This window comes from Vespa crabro, chromosome 11, assembly GCF_910589235.1.
Source record: "Vespa crabro chromosome 11, iyVesCrab1.2, whole genome shotgun sequence".
NCBI classification, from domain to species: domain Eukaryota; kingdom Metazoa; phylum Arthropoda; class Insecta; order Hymenoptera; family Vespidae; genus Vespa; species Vespa crabro.
In genome coordinates, this window is record NC_060965.1 from 979,694 (window position 1) to 1,000,000 (window position 20,307).

General features: G+C 37.1%; 1 protein-coding gene across 3 annotated transcripts in view; it reads left to right on the top strand.

The window, feature by feature from the left end:
• The window catches only part of LOC124428213 (tyrosine-protein phosphatase Lar), a 488,512-nt gene that overhangs the window by 109,119 nt on the left and 359,086 nt on the right, over window positions 1-20,307 (top strand). For 2 of the 3 annotated variants that reach the window (XM_046972045.1, XM_046972047.1), the window contains one exon: window positions 7,438-7,546. The exons of the other annotated variant lie outside the window; for it this stretch is intronic. The gene's annotated coding sequence lies outside the window, so the exon portion shown is untranslated. The remainder of the gene's footprint in view (window positions 1-7,437; window positions 7,547-20,307) is intronic. 3 annotated transcript variants of the gene reach the window in all.

Genomic DNA, 20,307 nt, shown 5'->3' on the forward strand with positions numbered 1-20,307 from the left:
CCTGTTATCCGCTTTCCCGAAGTATCCCCTCGCATTTTTATTTCGATGTCTCGTAGTAGTCGACCGTTTTACAACCGTCCTAACCAGAGAGAAGACCACGGTTTCTTCCGGTAGGGTGACCGACTATTGGACATTCCACTCCATTTGCAGGACCTTTAAAATTGTAATTTATCTCTCGTTGTTTTTAATTAAATTCCTCTCCTCCTCGACATTCTTCGTCTCCACCCGCAACGTATCGCTTCGTACATCCTGTTCCTATTCTTTTTTTCTTTTACCATTTTCTTTCTTTCTTTTCTTTTTTATTTTCTGTACGTGTGTACTTCTTTTTTCTTCTCCTTCTTCTTCTTCTTCTTCTTTCTCCTTTTGCCCATGCTTTTCGCGACTGTTTTTTTTTTTTTGTTTTTTTCTTTTTTTCGGCAAACCTTTTCTGCCTTAGCCCATTGCCTACCAATTCCATACCTCCCAGACCCCCCTCACCTCCAAAAATTTCGTCGATTACTCGCGAAATTTTATGATAAAAGAAACGAGGAACGATAACCGATACCCTCCTGGCATTCTGACAAAAACTTTTTGTATCATCCATCGGCTGATATCTATTCGGTATAGTCCTTGTTTTAACTCATTGCCGATATGCAAAGGATTGGATTTTAATATTAAATTTTATTCGAGTTCGAACAAAAAAACGTATACACTCGCATGTTACAAAGCTATATATATATATATACATATGTTATGAATATAAACGCGGGAGCTTTTTCGAAACAAACGGGAAATAATGCTAACGCAACCGAGATAACGATTTTCAACTTTGAAATTCTAGAAAAATGAAAAAAACAGAGAAAAAAAGAAGAAAAACGAGAAAACGAAAAAGAGAGAAAAAAGATGGAAAAAAGATAAATAAATAAAGAAAAAAAAGAAAGAAAGAAAGAAATCACAAAAAGAAACAAAAGAAAAGAAAAGAAAGAGTAAATACAATCGAGTATATTATAATTCCTGGTAGAAATGTATTCACCGGTAATAAATTTGGTGAAAAATATGAAATAAAGTCTGAATGAAAATGATGGATAGCTGGAGGGTATAAAAATAAGGGGCGGGGTAGGGGGATAAAAGAGAAAAAAGGAAAATAACAAGTAAAAAATAAAAAAAGGAAAGAGGAGAACAAAGAGAAAAAAAAAAGGATAGGACCGCGAGTAACCATTTCGACCGCCATCTTTTCTGGCGGTCTCATTTTCCGATAAATCCGTTGGAACGCGCGTTTCGCGAAACATCGCGGGACCGGGTCAAAGTGGATATAACAAGGGGAGAGTTAAATCGCTCGGAGCGATTCGAAGAGCCCCAACGCGCGCCATAGCGGGGCTCGAGTAAACACACACCCGAGGACGCGCAAATAGCTACGCAAACTCGTGGACGCGCGAAAACTCGAGAATGTTGCCCTCGGCCCCGGACTATTCTCTCTCTCTCTCTCTCTCTCTCTCTCTTTCTCATTCCATCTCTTTCTCATTCTATCTCTCTCTTTCTCTCTCTCTCTCTCTCTCTCTCTCTCTTTCTCTCTCTCTATCTGCGTCATGAAATTCGATCGCAAAAATTGCATTTCGTTCGCAAATCCGAATCTCGATCGTAACGTCGTCGTTAAATGGCCGTGATATCGACGGTAGCTTTGCGTTACGGCTATACGATCGAATTAATCGAACTCGATTCTTCGATCGTTCCTCTTGCTACCGTAATTTCGCCCAAATTGTGTCCTTCTGTGACCCTCCTCTCTCTCTCTCTCTCTCTCTCTCTCTCTCTCTCTCTCTGCCTCTCGATCTCTCTGTATGTGTATCTCTCTCTGTTTCTCTCATGCTCTTTCGAGAACCAACGATTATTAAACGGAGTAATTAGAGAAGCACGATTATCAAACGGATGGTTGGTGCTTTCCATTTGCAGAGTACGAATCGATTTTAAGTTCTAAAAACGTAGTAGAACAAACGGTCCTACTCTTTATGGGCTTTGCGTACTCTTTTTTTCTTTTTAATTCTCTTTTTTTTCTCTCTTTTCTTTTCTCTTTACCTACTCCCTTTCTCTCTTTTTTTCTTTTCTTTTTTTTTTTTTTTTTTTTTCTTTTTTGTTCAAAAAATCATCCTACGAACGATGTATGTATTTGCGAGACGTGATTATCTTTTTCTGTGCTTTTCTTTTTCTTCTTCTTTCTTTTTTTTTTTCGTTCTTCAATCAATTATCATCTAAGATAAAAGTCCCTATTATGAGACGGATGTAACCAATTACGATACATTATGTGAATATATTATTTCATTAAAAGAAAAAGTAACTACAGTCTTAAAAAGAAAATAATAGATGCATTATTTTAATCAAAATTATTATAATCAATTCATTAGTCTTAATATTGATTATTTCAATGAGAATTATCGATGTTTCGTCTTTTTGATAAACGAAAAATGTTATTTCGAAACGTTGAAATTTCAAAATAACGCGAACATCCTTGGTAAAGGTACGAATTCTAAAGTGCGATAGCAGTAGGTTAGGGCAACCAACTCGACAATTTCAACGGAGACTTCGTCCGCGTTAATGGAGGCCCTCTCGTGGCGTGCTATAAATCCCATGGCCGTTCGAAATCGTTTACAGTACCGGTTCACGCACCAACAAGCTTTAATTTCAGATCGCAAAGTGCAATTTTCTCGTGGGTAACACTTCGATGACGCGCTTCTATCCCGAAGCGAGCACGAAACCTCATCTACGTTTGTATTCGCGTCTATGTGTTTGTTCGTTCTTTTCTTTTTTTTTTCTTCCTTTTTCTTCTTCTTTTCTTTCTTCTTTTCTTTTTTTATTTCTTTTATCGATCGCCTTTAACGAAAAATACATTAAGGATGTTTTCACGATAAAATTTGTCACGGTACTTATGCCAATTCAATAATCAACAAATTATTATATTTATTATATTCGTTTGTTATAAACGTAAGCCAGGAAAGATCATTTTCGATTCATAACCCTCCAACGATACGTTCAAACTCCGTTCCTAGGCTACCGTAATATTTCCTACGATTCGCCGGATAACTCCGGATTATTGTTTGACTTGGACCGAGCTTTCGCGATGTTCCGACGTTCCATCCGCTCGTCATCGTCTTCGTTCTAGGAACGAGAGCTCTCGCCAAAGGACTTGAGGCACGTTCGACCTCATTCCAAGTAGATACTCCTTTATATCGTTTCTCTTTCTCTCTTTCTCTCTCTCTCTCTCTCTCTCTCTTTCTTTCTCTTTATCTCTATCTCTACGAAAACATGAAAAGGATAAAAAGAAAGAAAGAGAGATCTTTCTACGATCGCAACATAATTTTGATAACCACGAGAGGTAAACGTTGGATCTTCTTCTCCTTCAGCGAAACGATATCACTTATGAAGAAAAGAAAAAGAAGATAAAAGAAGAGGAAGAAGAAAAAAAGCTCAAGAAGATGAAATCGATGAGAGAATTCTCCACGTAACACGTTGGAGAATAAAGGAGGATGTATGACAATATCGTTTGAAGAGAAAATGAGAGAAATCGGACGACACTCTGAACATTCCTAAAGATCGTTTCGAGTTGACGAGAACCTTTACTATACGGTTCATTGACCATGAAGGGCCGAGAATCTTGACTCGGAACACGATCGTCAGGAGAGAAAGAGAGAGAGAAAGAAAGAGAGAGAAAAAGAAAGAAAGAGAGATAGAGAGAAAGAAAAAGGTAGAAGCTAGAGGCATTGGATCGCGCGAATAGATCAAAGGCCAAGACCGTAGCGACGTTATCTTCAAGAGAAAGCACCTATTCACTTGCGCACGAAACATTAGCACGTTGCTTTTCAACCTACATTTTCTTTCACAGTCGCAAGAAGATTTTCTTTTTTTTTTTTTCTTTCCTTCTTTTTTTTAAATATATTTCATCGTAGTAAGTGAGTACGATAGAAATAAAAAAAAAAAAGAAAAAGAAGAGAGAACAAATAAAAAATGAAATAAATAGACTTATTTGAATTAATTATTATCTAATATTTCTAACGATCCATTCAAGGTGTATTTTTATTTATCGTCATCACTTTCGCGTCGAGATGTTCGAGCGTTGAAAAGAAAAAAAACCAAAGATCTTGCGTTAAAAGATTGACAAAGAAGAGAAAAAGGAAGAAGAAGAAAAAAGAGAAGGGAGAAGAGAGGGAAAGAAGAAAAAGAAAAAGAAAATAAAGAAAAAAAAAAAAAAAAAAGAAAAATTATCCATAAATACAGGGTAGCCCGGTAGAAACGTATGAAAGAAGAAGGAGTTAAAACACAGGTTTAGTTTCGATCACGTGCGCCGACTCATCAGGCTCGAGGCACGTCGCGGAAGAGATCGATCCGTTTGCTCCGTTGTCCAGACACGTAAGGATAAACTGACCGATCGTAAAAGTCTTCCGGAGCGCGTTCGTTTCGAGCTTCGATAACGTCTCGGTATCCCAATAACTTTCCTAACAAACCGTTCCCGAGTGCGGGGAAGGTTCAACGTACGACTCTCCCAGTGCTACTGAAAACTACCTAAAGTGCCACCAGGAGGTACGAGAACGTAGAGAAAGAGTAGAAAAAGGGATAGGAAAATAATAGAAAAAGAACAAAAGTACCTACTCGCGTTACGCCAAGGGGATTTCGAGTGCCGCTAAGGCCGACGCGTCCTCCATAAAGAGAGAGAGAGAGAGAGAGAGAGAGAGAGAGAGAGAGAGAGAGAAAGAGGGAGGGAGGAGAGAGGAAGATAGGATGAGTCGGAACGGAGTTGCCTTTAAATCAATCGGAATCACGCTAATTGGATCACGAGAGGAATTCGATGTAAAATCTGTCTCTTTTTCTCTCTATCTCTCTCTCTCTTTTTCTTTTTCTCTTTCTGATTCGATCCGATCCGATCGATCGTTCGAACACGCTCTTTCCAAAGACACGACACTGATCCGACTATTTTTTTGCCGATCCCCAATCGATTCCCCGATAATTAGTCGGTGGTTTCTTTGAAGTCGAACTAAACGTAACGAACGTAACGAAATAGTTCTCTTTTACCTTTCACTTCGATGAAAACTCGATATTCGATAGATAGACAAATAATAGATTAAATGGGTAGATGGATAGATAATAATGATCGAAAAGAATGTCTTTCTTATTGGGAGAGAATAAAGGAAGATATTACGAGGTATATAGATTTAATAATTTATCATCGAAGCTAATTCGCTAGTTCTTTCAATGTTAATTCTACATGAGGGGGTCATATTTTTTATTATCTATTATCTTCTGAAGAACCTGAGAACATGGCGGATGACCGATGTGCTCTTACCTTTCAAGGAAAAACCACCGAGGAAATCGAGTGGCAAAAAGTAAGCTTGCAACCGTGCATTTTCTTCGTAAGAATCTTTATTAATAAAGTAGACGCTAGTTGCTAGACGTTAATTAATAGCGACCACTTCTTTTCATCCTCTGCTCATTTGCACGCTCTCTATATATATCCATATCTATATTGCTCTTTCTGATTCCCTATAGCTCGTGTTGGACGATAAGAACTTGAGAGAAGAAAAAAAAAGTAAAATAAAATGGAGAGAGATATAAAAGAAATAAATACAATAAAAAAAATGAAGTAAGGAAAAAAAAAATAATAATAATAATAAAAAGAAGCAGGATAAGAGACAGATATATGGTCTTCTTCGCGGACAAAGTAAATTTTTTTTTCTTTTTTTTTTTTTTATACAAGCATTAATAACATCAACTGTGCCAAAAGTTTTTGGACTTTTCTCCCTCTTAAAAGAGAAAAGTGACATAGAAGAACAACATGCCGCTCTTTTTATCACTTTATAAAACATAGACGGATCCAAAGTCATAAGCGAACACGTAGAATACGTACGTATACGCGTGTTCAGGGACGACCAGGTGTAGAGAGAGAGAAAGGGAAAAGAGAGAGAGAGAGAGAAAGAGAGAGAAATATTTCTCTCTTAAAAAACTACAACAGAAAGCCATATACCCAGTTTTACTTGCACCGAAGCCCTCGTGCAAAAGCGAAGAAACCGAGCGATGCTTTTGCAAAATTTAAAATAGTACCTCCTCTACGACAGACCCAAAACATTTTTCGACCGAAATACAAAAAGTTTTATATATATATATATATATATATATATATATATATATATATATCATGGTGACGTTTGTAATCTTCTACGATATATATTTTACAATTCTTGTCGATATCCATCCAGTGGGAGTGCCATATTGCCAGCAGATAAAGATCATTTTCAATTCTATGAAAATTAAATTTTTCAAAAGAAATGATGAAACTTTTCATTTTCGACTGCGATATACAACGACCACCGTTCCGATATAATCTTTTTCTGCTATATAAAAGAGACAAGGATGTAAAGAAAAAAAGGGAACACAATGCAGAGAAAAAAGGGAACGATGGGAATCCCTAAAGCTCTCGTAAGAAACATTGCGAGAAGATAGGAAAGCTAAGAAACGAAAGAATAAAGAAAGAAATAAGATGGGAAGGCGTTCGAAAGAGGAAAAAGCGGGCAAGCTGGGCCAGATAAAAATAAAGAGAAAGAGAAATAGACGGAGAAATAAAAAGAAAGAAAGAGAGAGAGAGAGAGAGAAAGAGAGAGAGAATCCGGTAGTCATAATCGCAGCTTAGAATGCATGGAATAATTGCGCGAGTGCATCGCACCGTAGGCGGCTTAAATGCTGCGGCAATCATAAAATATAATTTCTTTAGGGGCGGCTTATTACGGGCAGCTCGTTCGTAGCAACTCACCCTCCTCTCTTTTTCCCTCGTTCCCTCTTAGTCTCTCGTCCTCTCTCTTGCTCTCTTCCTTCTACCGTGGTCGATCCTTTTTCTTCTTTTTCCCCTTCTTTTTTTCTTTTTTTTTTTTTTTTTTTTTCTTTTTGTTTCGTTCAAGTCCCGTTTCGCCATTAGACACTCCACGTGCCAGAGGAAAACCGCCAACGTCGCAGTAAAATAGAGAAAGAAAGTGTAGTACGAGTTTGAGAGTTTGTATGAGTGTTTAGGAATAGGCAGGAGTTTCGGACAATCGCACGCAACACGCGTGAGAATCTTCTCGCGTTGTGTAATAAGCGCGATAAAGCACGGTAAAAAAAACACAGGCGCGGTTTGTATACATATATATATATATATATATATATATATATATATATACCTAGGAAGGATATATATGTATATATACACACCATACGTATACATAACTCTATGTGTATACGTATTCATGCTCGCTAGAACTTGCCACAATGTTTCTTTCTTTCGAGTTGGCATTGTTCTCGAGCTCGAGGAAGAGTAGAGCGGTATGTTTTATGCTCGCCTTGTCCGTTCTTCGTTATTCCTTTATTGCTCCAAAGGTACGTGAGCGTGCCATCGATTCCCGATGAAAAACCTTTCTCCTTTCATCGAGCTTTGTTCTCGTCTTTCAGCGAGGATGATCCTGACACGCGATCGACTAGCTACTCCGGAGAAAGCGTCGAGCATCGCTGATTAAAAAAAACATCCTCCTTTCGTCAGAATTATTCCACAATTCTCAAGGTAAGAACAGCAAACCCCCCGCCCCTCCCCATTGGTTGTACTTTGTAGTTACTTACCTGGTTCTTTCAAAACTTTAATCATTAATTTCTCTTGATCAAGAAAATAAGCTGTTCTCATAACGTAGTTTTATCGTGGGAAAAGATGAAAGAAAGCGGGATAGAAATTTTTTCAATACTTGATAAAAGATAATCGTAGAAACGAATTAAAAATGATTATGACGATGACGATAACTAGCCGTGTAATTTTGCTCGTGGAGAATTTGTCAATCGATTGAGATTGCTTGTTGACCCAATAAGATTATTGTCCTACGATAGGAACCAGTGATGTAGCAAAAGAGAAGGAAAAAGGAGAACGAAGGAGGATGAGAATGAGAAGGAAAAGTAGTACGAAAGCGTTCGGCTCCACTTGGCAAATTTTATCAATTTCACTATTTCCTGGCTTTGCTCCAGTTAAAGGCACTAGTAAGACCACCTATTTTCCTCTTTCCTCGAAAGAGTAGCTACGCAAAGCGCACTGCGGAGACTTATTTCGTGCATTCAGAGCTTTTCCTATCCTCTTCGAGAACGCATCCCTTGGATTTCCATGGTGTCGTCGAAATATCGCACATTAGACGAACATTCGTAAACGTTCTTTGGATTTTCGCGTTTTCGCATTTCCAGTCTTATTTATAGAAAGAAAATATAAAAGAAAATAAAAATAAATCTTGAAAGGATAAATGAAATGGTATATCGAGAGGTAGGACAAAAAAATAAAATAAAAAAGAAAAAAAGAAAAAAAGAAATGTCGATAATCTTGTCACCGATGTTAACAATTTCGTTTGATGAACAAATTGAAATTATTATGAACATTCGAAGGTAGAACCGGAGAACGACTCGGTGGTAATGACTCGAATAATAGAAATTTCCTAGTATTTAATGGCTTAGAAATTCGGCCTTTGTACTCCGTGTGTGCATTGAAACTTTAGCCCCTACGATGTACTTTGGAATATATTAGCGGTTGAGTGAACATTCTAATTTAAATGTTAACTAAGCTAAACCGATGGCTAAGACGGCTGATATGAATGATTGATAAAAGCTTTAAAGTAGATATGAAACATTGACGTATCAAACTTTATGTTACATAATATTTCACGATCGTCCGATAGACTATTTTTAATTCCACAAAGAGAGAGAGAGAGAGAGAGAGAGAGAGAGATTCGCGTCGTGATCGATATTTTTCTTATTTCAACGATGAGAAAATCCGTCAAAAGAGAAAAAAAGGAAGTACAAACTGACTGTCTCTAATCAGATGGTCTCCTTCGTGTCTTAGTTTTTTCTCGTCGACGTCGACGAGTCGTCGAGGATTCGTCGTGAAATAAAAAAAAAAAAAGAAAAAAAAAGAAAAAAAATACAGAAGAAAAATAATGAACGAAGTTGAAACAAAATTCGAAGGATGGGAAGAGAGAGGAAAAGAAAAGAAGAAGAGTAAGAAGAAGAAGAGGAAGAATTCGTGGTTGATATAGCAAGAGACGAGAAAGAGAGAGAGAGAGAGAGAGAGAGAGAGAAGGGCAGGTCGCGGAACGCGAACACCGTTTTCTCTCTACCACCAACTGGAATTGAGTCTCGTGTAAATAAGACGTTTAAATAAAAATCGCGTGGCTCGAGAGTGCTCCGTTGAATTTCGGACGAGCACGCTTTAGAAACGACTGCTGCGGTCCTTTCTGCGGTTCGCCTTCCTTCTATGCGGAAGAAAACCGTGCCGGTTTCTCGTTAATATGCTGAAAAAGTTTCGTCGGATATGCTGTTAGCGTATAACGTTTTTCTACAGGCGGCGGATAGGTAGGAGGGTGTAAAGATGTAGAGAATACAACGTTTTTCAATTATTTCGACGAGACCATTCTCGTTTCGTTGTAAATCCTAGTTAGTTTGTAGATCCTTCCTTCTTTCCTTTTTAACATTTTCTAACGTTCTATAACTTCGTTCTTTAAACGACGAATCGTTCGGTCTCGATATCCAGATATCCTCAACGATGACGAATAGATACTTCGAGAATTCCTTTCGGCGACTTTTATCGGAATAGCGACGTTCAAAAGAATAATATAAGAACGACGCCTATTTGCCTTCGATCTATTCTCTCTCTAAAGCCGTTCATAGAGGTACGAATACTAGGACCGAACGGAATTTTATTAGATAGATTTTCTTCGTCTCAAACGTCTTCAACGTTAGAATATCACCTCGTTCTCTTTCTCTTCTTTTCCTCTCAAAAAAGGAACCGATGAAGACTCGTTGGCGGGCTTCGGCAGCCAATATCTCGGAGTGCGACTTAGTCCTGATCCCTCCTTTATATCCACTGAATTTAAATAATGGAGACCGTGCTAATTCGTCTCCAGTGACGATCAACCATGGACTTTTTCAGGATAAAGAAAGAAAGCCTTTAAAATATCGTTCCCTACCCTTTCACGTAAATAAAAAATAAAATGCTTTGTAAATGAGAAAATGGTACACGTGGAACTATCCTCTTGCGAAAAGGAGTTTAATCTATCGTAATAGAAAAATTATCAGGGTAACCTTGGAAACGTCGAGTCCGTGCTATTTTCCAAGAGACGTTATCGCGCATTAGTCGAGAAGGAAATTGGCGAGGAGGCTCTTGGATTTTGCCTTAGAAGGAGAGTCACGGTTCTCGTACAAACTTATTATCCTCAGAGATCTTAAGGGCTCAACGTTGGAGCAACCTCTTTCCCTTCCTTTACCTTCCCTTCCCTTTTCTCTTCTTCTCTTTTTTCATCGTCTCTATGTCAGTCCGCCGGTCTCCTGAATAAATTTTTCAACTTCCCCGAGTAGAAAATTAATAATTTTCTTACCAGACACTCTACCGAAAATTTCGTCTATTTAAAAAAAAAAAGAAAAAAAAAACCAAATAATAATTAACATTATAGTAGAATAATTGAAGATGATAAATAAATCATTGAATTGTTAAAGTTAAAAAAGAAAAATGTCCTTAAGAAAAAATAAGATTCATAGGTAATACGAGTTTTTAAATCTTTACGTATCTCATTCCGAAGTATAATATAATTGCGATGCTACTTTCGAATTTCTTTCTAATCTCCACATTAGGGAAGAATTCGCGATAGATTTGACAACGAATAACCGTGGACTTTGGAAAACGCATAATAGAGAAATGGAATAATTGGCTAACAGCCGTAGGTTTCGATTCAACATCCTCCAGCAGATTTCACGAGTCACAAGTACATCTGCGTGATTGCCTACGACGATATTTAATCTTAATCTATCAAATGGTATTTAATCCTGTGGTTTGAGCGTTTAAACATAAAAAAAAAAAAAAAACAAAAAAAAAAGGAAAGAATTAAAAAAAAAAACAGAAAAAGAACTCGCGAAGAAAAATTAAACGTCCATTTCAAACAATTCTAATCGTTCACTCTTTAAATCATTTTCGACCCGAACGAACTTCGAATGTCATTTCGAACGTCTTTCATTTTATCTCTACAACCGGGATAACGAAGTTACGTAAGTTGTTACGAACGTAACACGCTTTAATTCTTGAATTCGCTTTGATCCGATTACGTGGATTCTTACAGGCGAGACGTTAATATAATATAATTTTCCTCGCACGTTGATTACTTATTTAATATTTCGTTAATAAGTAAGCTTGGAAGTAAGTTAATCGAAAAGGACGATCGCGTCTGTCTCTTTCGTAGATATAAATACATTGCAAATTATTTTCAAAATGCAACGAAACGAAACGAAACGCAACGAAACGAAGATAAACGTTTCGGAGTCAGCAAATTAGAACGTCGAGACAGACCGTTCAAAAATAAATGGCGATTCTTATCGAGCCAATTTGATTCTTCGCTCTAAGTTTCATACACCTTAAGGAATAAACTCGAAACTCGACTATAGTTATTTCTTCTTCCTTTCTTTTTCCTCCAATCTCCCATAGTCAAACCATCTCATTTTCTCGAAGGGAAAAAAAGAGAGAGAAAGTAAAAGAAAAAAAAAAAAAAAAAGAAAAAAGAAAAAAAATATAATCCACTGTCTCGAGGAAAATTCTACCAATCTTATTGGCTTTATTTATTATCCTTTTTTGTCTAGCGTTCTTCGCGACTGATCGATGTAAAAGATCGAGTTGAAAAATAATATTAGTAAAGGGTTTGGCACGGGAACTCGAAAAATCGCGAGATGATAGTAACGCCTAGACGATAGTAACGGGGGTGGGTGGATGTTTGGTTCGTTGGTTGGGTGGGTGGATGGGTGGATTGACGGAGGGGAGGAATGGGAGATGGTTGTGGGGAAAGGCGCGCTTTTACGCTGGATTTGCATCGAACAGGATGGGAAACTCGGAGGATTTATCGAGAATGCGAGAGATAGGGGGAGAACTGGATCGACGATCGGTAGATACTTGAAAAGGTAAAAAGAGATAGATAGAGAAATAGAAAGAGAAGAGAAATGAGAGGAGTGGAAACCGTAACGAAGTCTACAATGTTTTTCTGCCGTTGGACTCTGCCGAGTGCTCAATATCTATGCTAATCCTCTCTAGCGCTTCTTCCACAACCAGTGCGTCATTCCGTTCTTCTCTCTACAGTCCGTTTTCTTTGTTCTTCTCATTCTCTCTGTCCTTCTCTGTCTATTTCACTGACAAAACCACCGCTTACACCTATATCCTTCGCAGCAGCAATCTCGTCTACTTGTCCTGTCTTCGTCTCTCTCTCTCTCTTTCTTTTTCTCTTTTTTTAAGGTTAACTAAACAGCGATTCGAAAAGCGATTTCCGCAGCGTGTGCAAAGAAAGAAAGGGAGAGAGAGAGAGAGAGAGAGAGAGAGAGAGGGGTGAAAGAAGTAGTAGAAGACTGGCCCGATCCGGAAGACGATGGATAAGCACGGCCTGTAATGTCGTAGTAAAAATACTTTTATGGCCCATGAGCATTCTCTCTTTCTCTTCGTCTCGGTAAACGTAATACCGCTATATATTTTCTCGACGAGATCATTCCCTTCCCCTTTTCTCCTTTCTCAAGAGTGACGCTAAGCGATCCTCCGATAACGACTTCGCGATGCTCCTAGAGACGTGTCGTTCAAGGACCGTTTCTTGATTGATCTATCGATGAATCGACAACTATGGTGTTATCTCGAAATATTTACCTACGATCGCTTCTTTCAAAGCGTTTTATCTTTTACATTGGTTATACTTTAAACGAATAACCCTGTTCAAAATTAAATGGCTTTACTCGCTATCGTTGACATTCGATAGACTCGATTATAATTGTTATTACGATATTCCGTACGTCTAACAAGAATGCAACGACGCACGTTATACTCCTCGTTTGCTGTATCAACGAGACGCTCTTCTCTCAGCAAACGTTTACCTTTCACTATGGAATATTATTACTTACACCCACTGCAAATATTTGCCTATCAGGAAGTAGCTGTCAATGTATCTTGCCGCGAGCTTAAACCATTCACCCTTCGATCCTATACCATCCTACATCTTGCGTACAGTCTATCTTCCATCCTAGAGTTAAGGCTGTTCACCGTCTTTCCCTCGAAGCGTGTATGACTTCAGCGACAGGTATGGACAAAATATGAAGAACTACTATCGCAATAAAGGAAGAAGACTATCTCTACTACGCGCCTATCGTATCGTTCTATGAGCTTACGTTGCTTAGATTTCTTTTCACGTGTAACATAAAAATCAAATCTACGTGAAAGAAATTTTTGTATCTAATAAAAATAATAATCTATTTGACAAAAGCAAGTAGAAACGCGTATAAAGATTATACATATTTCAAGATGGAAAGAATTTGTAAAGTATTTGTTAAATGTACAAACGTTATATTTTATATTTAATAATTTAATTTATTCACAATGAAAGATTATTTAAACAACTATGTAGCTTATTTGTAGCTCATTCATGTGACTCTATCAAATTATTACTGTTACTATTATTTGAATATCAATGCGAAATTTAAGCTACGAGAGAATAAACGATAACAATGAGAATAAATGAAGAGAAATTAAATATTAGAATTTTTCATTGCATTTCTCTGAAAAATTTTTTTTGTCATTCTGTCCAAGTACTTTAATGTTTAATATAATATTAGAAAGAGAAAGATTTTGGTAACGCAATAATATATACAGCCATTCGCCCGGTAATATTTGCGTTATATAATCAAAATTTGGATTTCGATATATCGCAAACAGTACCGACCCAGGTCTCACCACGTGGAGGTTGCTGCATCTGAAGACCCATGGGTTAATGGTGACTCTATTCTAAAATCCGTGTTCGCAAGATAATCCAATCGAATTTTCGAACAAATAAAATGAAGTCTTCGGTAGGACTTTTAATCGCGTCCACGAACACTCACGTTAGCGTTAGAATAACGATGACTCTAAATTGAAATCCGAGGTAACATGAACTCACAGAGAATTTTGACTCTCAACGCTATCTGAAGGATGATCAATTCTCCTTATTTACGGGTAACAGGAACGTAGCTACTTCGGCAGCTTACATGTACTTCGCTACTAAGTAGAATAATTTATTGAAGGTAGGTCGACATCGAAGTTCGTCGAGATCCTCTTTGATGATCAATTGATTTAATACTTTACACTGAATTTAATATGCGATAGTTATTTTTTAACGGGCATGATCATTGAATTTAATTCGCGAAACTCTATTGCCTTATATAAATACAGTCTGTGCGACAGTTAAAAAAGCATAGAACTTTGCGGCGAGCAAACACTAACTCTAACAACTGCATTCCATGCAGTCGATTTAAAAAACACTTGTTTTTTAAATCCCAAAACGCGAACGAACAAACACTACTTCTACTTCGCGATATTTTTATTTTAACGATACAAACATTCGATCGCTCGATTCATTGCTACGCGCGTGATTATAATGAAATTCTGAAACAGAGAATTAGAAGGAAAATTATTAATGTCCTCGTTGTAATAAGAAAATAATTGAAAATATTTGAAACGTTTGATATAAAAAGATAGTTGTCGTAAGTATTTATTTATGTTAAACGACGAATATACTGTCTGAAAATACTGAAAGAATTTTGACGAAAATAAGAAATTACAGATTATTTTCTTGTTCTATATCAAAATTATTTTAAGGTTTTTTTGTTCATTTTTGAACAAACGTATTATAGTTTAAATATTAATTTGATGTGTTCCGTGTACATTTGAGATTGTTTAAATAATTATAAAATCGCCGAGAGTAGTAATTATTAAATTTTTTACATTTAAAAAGAAAGACTTCCGTTATTTACTCGTCAAAATTTAAAAGAAAGCAAATTCTAAATTATCAAAGTTACTGTTCTCGTAGATATTAAGTCGACGGCTCCGGGGTTGAAAATTTAACCTTATTGAATAATTAAATTAAAATTATTTAATATCCAACGAGTATTTCGTGGTATATAACATTTAACCGAATATAGTATTGTTTAATTATTTGTTTATTATACTTCGTGTACTTTTACATTGATCAAATAATCATAAAATTATATATTATTTAAATTTAGCCGTATAGAAAGAGAAAATCTCAATGTTTTCTCGTTCAATTAAAATAGGATATTAACTCGATATCTATCAAAGTCAGTCAAGCATTTTTTTCTTCTGAATATTGTAAACCTTCAACGATCTCGCGAAATTTTATTGTATTGTTATATTAAATTAAAATTTTTTTAAATATTCAACGCATATTTCGAGCTGTGTAATATTCGAGCGTATGATAATTTACTCTAAATATTAATTATACTTCGTATTATATATCATACATCGTTTAAATAAACATAAAATAATTGAAAATATATGAATCTATTTTCGAACTATTGCAAAAAAGTGAAAATTCTAATAAAAGTACGGACTATTGAATTCTGATCAGTAAAAACATATCTCTTTTAATAATTAATTCTTCTATTGATAGTATGGAAGACATAGGATTTTAATTAAATTGAACAAAAATGAAGATATATTAAATAGCATACGACAAAATAATCCATAAAAGAAATGCAATTGAATTTGAAATTGTCCTTAGATCATCTCATTTTGAAAATTTTCTTCTTCGTCTATTTCCTATTTCTAGACTCCGCCAACCAACCATATAGCGCACGCGGCGCACCACCATTAGCCCAAATCTAATCTTCTATTCAGCATTTCCATATGGCTTGTCAACGTTACAATGGAAGGCTGATTAAGCTCCGGTTTCCACTTGACATTATCGGTCCCGAACGAACGACCACCACCACTACCTCCGACACCATCGTAACATTCTCTGTTTCTCGAATAATTATTCGTCCACTTTCGAAATTGCCATAGAAATCCGTGCACGCGATCCAGAGAAACGCAAGATAGATTGCAATAGATGGATCAAAAGAGAAAAGGGGGAGCGGAAAATGGAACGAGCGATCGTGAAAGCCAACGGTTTATCATCTTTTACGGAAAAGAGAATTGTTATCGAAAACGTTGACCCTTTGTTACGAATATACGTATATATGTATATATATATGTGTGTGTGTGTGTGTGTATGTTGAATTTTTATATATATATATATATATATTGGGGAAATGAAAAAAATAGGAGAACAAACAAAAAATATTCAAAAATTGCAACCGAGAGGTACGGCGTCGAATTCGTTTGAATGATTTGTAGTTGTTATTTTATCGTAAAATATCTATTGCAAGTTGATGAGAAAAATTATGAAATGTTTCAATAATGAGTACGTCAGGTAAATAATAATCAATTGTTCTTATCGTCGTCGCCTTACGTATTTATTATTCGTATAAAACAAACGTCATTGAAACGGCGGTATAAATGAAAAATCATCATTTCTCGGTTGTTATAAATCTTTTCGAAGTAATCGTTAACATTCACACAGATAAAATGAAATAAAAAAACTGTATGGAGTCTAAAAATCGACTCTAGCTATAAAATCGTAATGCTTTTTCCATGGTCGCGTAATACCACGTGTAAGTACGAATCTCTTGGCAAAAATGGAATGCTATTTCTCTCCCCTCTGTGTAACCGCTCCTTCCAGTACATTAAACTGCCGATAACGCAGCTCGAAATCGCACTGCCTCGAAATCGATCGAGTCGCTTTACATTGGGACTGCCAGTTCCGAATTCAACTGAAGCTAGACATACTGACACATATGTATGTATGTACGTGCGTACCTACGTGTCTATGTACACGTATATATATATATATATACATAGTATAGATAACATAGGGCGTGAGAATTTGATCGAGAGAATCGACGGATCGATGGTTACGAGAATCGAGAGAGAAAGAGAGACAGATAGCCAAAGAGAAAGAGAGAGAGAGAGAGAGAGAGAGAGAGAGAGAGAGAGAGAGTAACGAGCGGAAACGCGTCGTCGCGAGGATTAATTTTAAGCGGCGCTTACGAACATACGGTCTGCGCGTACGCATGCGCGATATCTGCTGAGAATCAACGCCATGGTAATTTTCGAAAAGCCCTGGCAATAATCTAAGCGCGTACGGGATTTCGCACGGTCGAATTTCGGCATTAATCGTGACTGCAGTCCACTAACACTAACTTTCTCTCTCTCTCTCTCTCTCTCTCTCCCTCTCTCTCTCTCTCTCTCTCTCTCTGTATCTATCCATCTCTTTCTCTCTAACACATACCCTTGTACCCCTTCCCTCCCGCGGCCCCTCTTTCTATTCTAAATAGAGGTGACAACCATTAGCGTGGATACACTGCAAATCATTAATCCGATTACCATGCTGTGGAACGACCCGTAAAACCTACTACGACACGATTTTCCATTAATGGCAACGAGAGAGAGAGAGAGAGAGAGAGAGAGAGAGAGAGAGAAACCTTTAATGATGATTTTTCATCAAAATTGTCACGGCGATACGTGGGTAGTGATACGTCGATAATAAAACGTGTAATCGTCTATGAACCCATTCCTAAATGAGAACGTTATATGTATATATCAAACTGTTCTACGTATCAGTTTCTATAACTAATCAAATTACTCTGATAAATTTTCGATAAATTTTTTATTCGTTCAGAAATTTTTAGATTTTATAGTTCGATTTCCCGATCGTGGTAGCATATTCGGGCGATAAAATATAATAGAAATTTAGTAGCGACGTTATATACGATCGAAATGGTTATTGAAAATTAGTTTGATAATTCATAAATTATAAGAGAGAGAGAGAGAGAGAGAGAGAGAGAGAGAGAGAGAGAGAGAGAGAGAGAGAAGAGAAAATAGTTGGTCAACTGTGAGAGAAGAGAAACGAGTGATTTATTTGGAAAATGGTAATAACTTGTTTGTCGATCGGCGAATGGTCAATAATTTTCTGCACATCGACCGATCGTTACTAACTTTAACAAGCAAGTAAATAAAGTAATAATAAACAAAGATTATTTCGTATAAAACGTTATTAACTAAGTCGGCGATATGAGTTTGGAGGTGTAACGCGTAAAATCTAACGTCATCACCGATCATCGATTTACATCTCGTGGCTGATCCACTAATCAATTATTGACTGTCACCGATATAATTATCTCTCAACGATGAAATACCCAAATCGTCGGCAAATATAATTTGTGTGAGCACGCACACGCGCGATCACGTACACGAGCACGCATACGCACGCGAGTACGGCGGCGTTAATTGGCGATGCTAAATTATAGCGTTTCTATCGGGCGCTGGCGCGATGATTACTACTTTACAAGGCAACGATATATTTCCTGGCGCGGTAATTTAACGGCGTACGTGCGTACATAGCTGCACTGCAAATTATGATCATCATTATTATCATCATCATCATCATCATCATCATCATCATCATCATCATCATCATCATCATCATCATCATTATTATTATCATTATTATTATTATTATTATTATTATTATTATTATTATTGCTGTTTTAATTATTTTATTATTATATATCAAGACGACCGTGTGATAAATTTATTTGAGAAAAGAAAACATTTCCATAAGGAATATTATAAAATAAATTCATTAACATTTTCAACCTCTCGTAATCGTGTATCACGATTTTAAGGGAATCAATAAATAAACGATTGAGGATAATCGAGGTATATCGAACCAACCGCGCCATGTACCGAGATACTCGGAAAGGTCGAAACATAGTGCAGAGTCGCGATTCTCTCTAGTGCTTTAACGGCTCGCAGCTGCCGTTCCATGCGTCCCTCGGATGTTTCGTGTTCCAGCAAAGACCGTTCGTGCTTGCACGCGCGCGAAAATGCATAACTAAGCGAGACCGAGCTTCTACAGTTACGATAGCTATAGATAGGTGAGTGTAACGCATATAAATACAAGCGTATATGCATTTAACGTGTGGGTGTATATATATATATATATACATATACGTATACATACATACAGACATACACACACATATCAAGCGTATATAGTAGCATTAACGACGTAGAACGATAACCCAACGCATTTCCATCGGTCGGCCGCGCACATTTTCGGTTGGACGTGTAAAGGTTGGACGAGAGGACCCCACCGATAGGAGGGAATGTGTGTAATGGGTGTAAGCGGTGGCCGAGGGCGTGAGAGGGCGAACAGGATGGCTCGTGGCCCGCTTAGGCTTGTCCAACCCCGATTTGGTTGGCCTGTACATGTCGTAACGTCACGTGCGTCCAACACCCCTGCGTCGTCATCGATCTACCGGGAGCTTTACCCCTCTTCCTCTTCCTTCCTATACACCATCACCTCCTACTATCCCACTGACATCCCTCAGCGTCCAAGGCACGAGCCACCGAGCATCCATCCCAATGACTTCCGAGAGTGTGTGCGACTGTTAGCACGTAAATAACCGCCTGGCTCTCTCTCTCTCTCTCTCTCTCTCTCTCTCTCTCTCTCTCTGCCTCGCAAAGAGAAAAAAAGAAAAAGAAAAGAAAAGACGAAGAAGAAAAAGCCTTGATCTTGTCACTCTCAGAGGGTTCTGTGTTTTATCCTTCGCCGATATCCTAAGAGAACCTTATCCTCCTATCTAATTTCCCATAATTTTCCTTCGGAAAAGGGACGATATAGATATTCTCTCGATATAGAATTACAAGAAATTTCATAAAAGGGATTTCATTAATTATAGATATATTATCTCTAATACTCTGTCGTCGCTTCTCGATATCAAACGCAATGATTATTAACGATCAAGTTTCTTAATAACCCTTTATATACGCGAACTATTTATATCGATCTGATGAATCGTGAAATGTATATATATATATATATATATCGAAGAAGATGTTCGAACTAAATCGTTCGCTGGTTAATAATCATTTAACGAAGAAACAAATTGTTAAGGGAGTGCAAACAGGGAAATGTAATCAGGAGTTGATAACCGTGCAAACGATTTCGAAACTTCGAAGCGGACGCTTGTTTCTAACGTTTCAAAGTTGCGTTTCTCTTGTTACGAAAGGGAAACTCATGCCTATGTTACCGGTCTACGTATAACAACGAATGTAACGAGAAACTGAAAAGAGAGAAACTTTTAGATCCTTTCTACTTGAGAAAATTAAGATAAACGATACAACTTGCGTTACATGTGTAAGAGACAAGAAGTCAATAATAGAAAGAGACAGACAGACAGAGAGAGAAGGAGATTAAAATTATCTAACGAAAGCATATAATTATCTAACGAAATATAGATGATAATATTCGAAACTTTGCACTAATGATATTGAAAGACATCGAGACACCAATCATAGTGTGGTCGTGTGCCAAAGGATCCAACATTAGAGGAACCCAACCTCCTCTT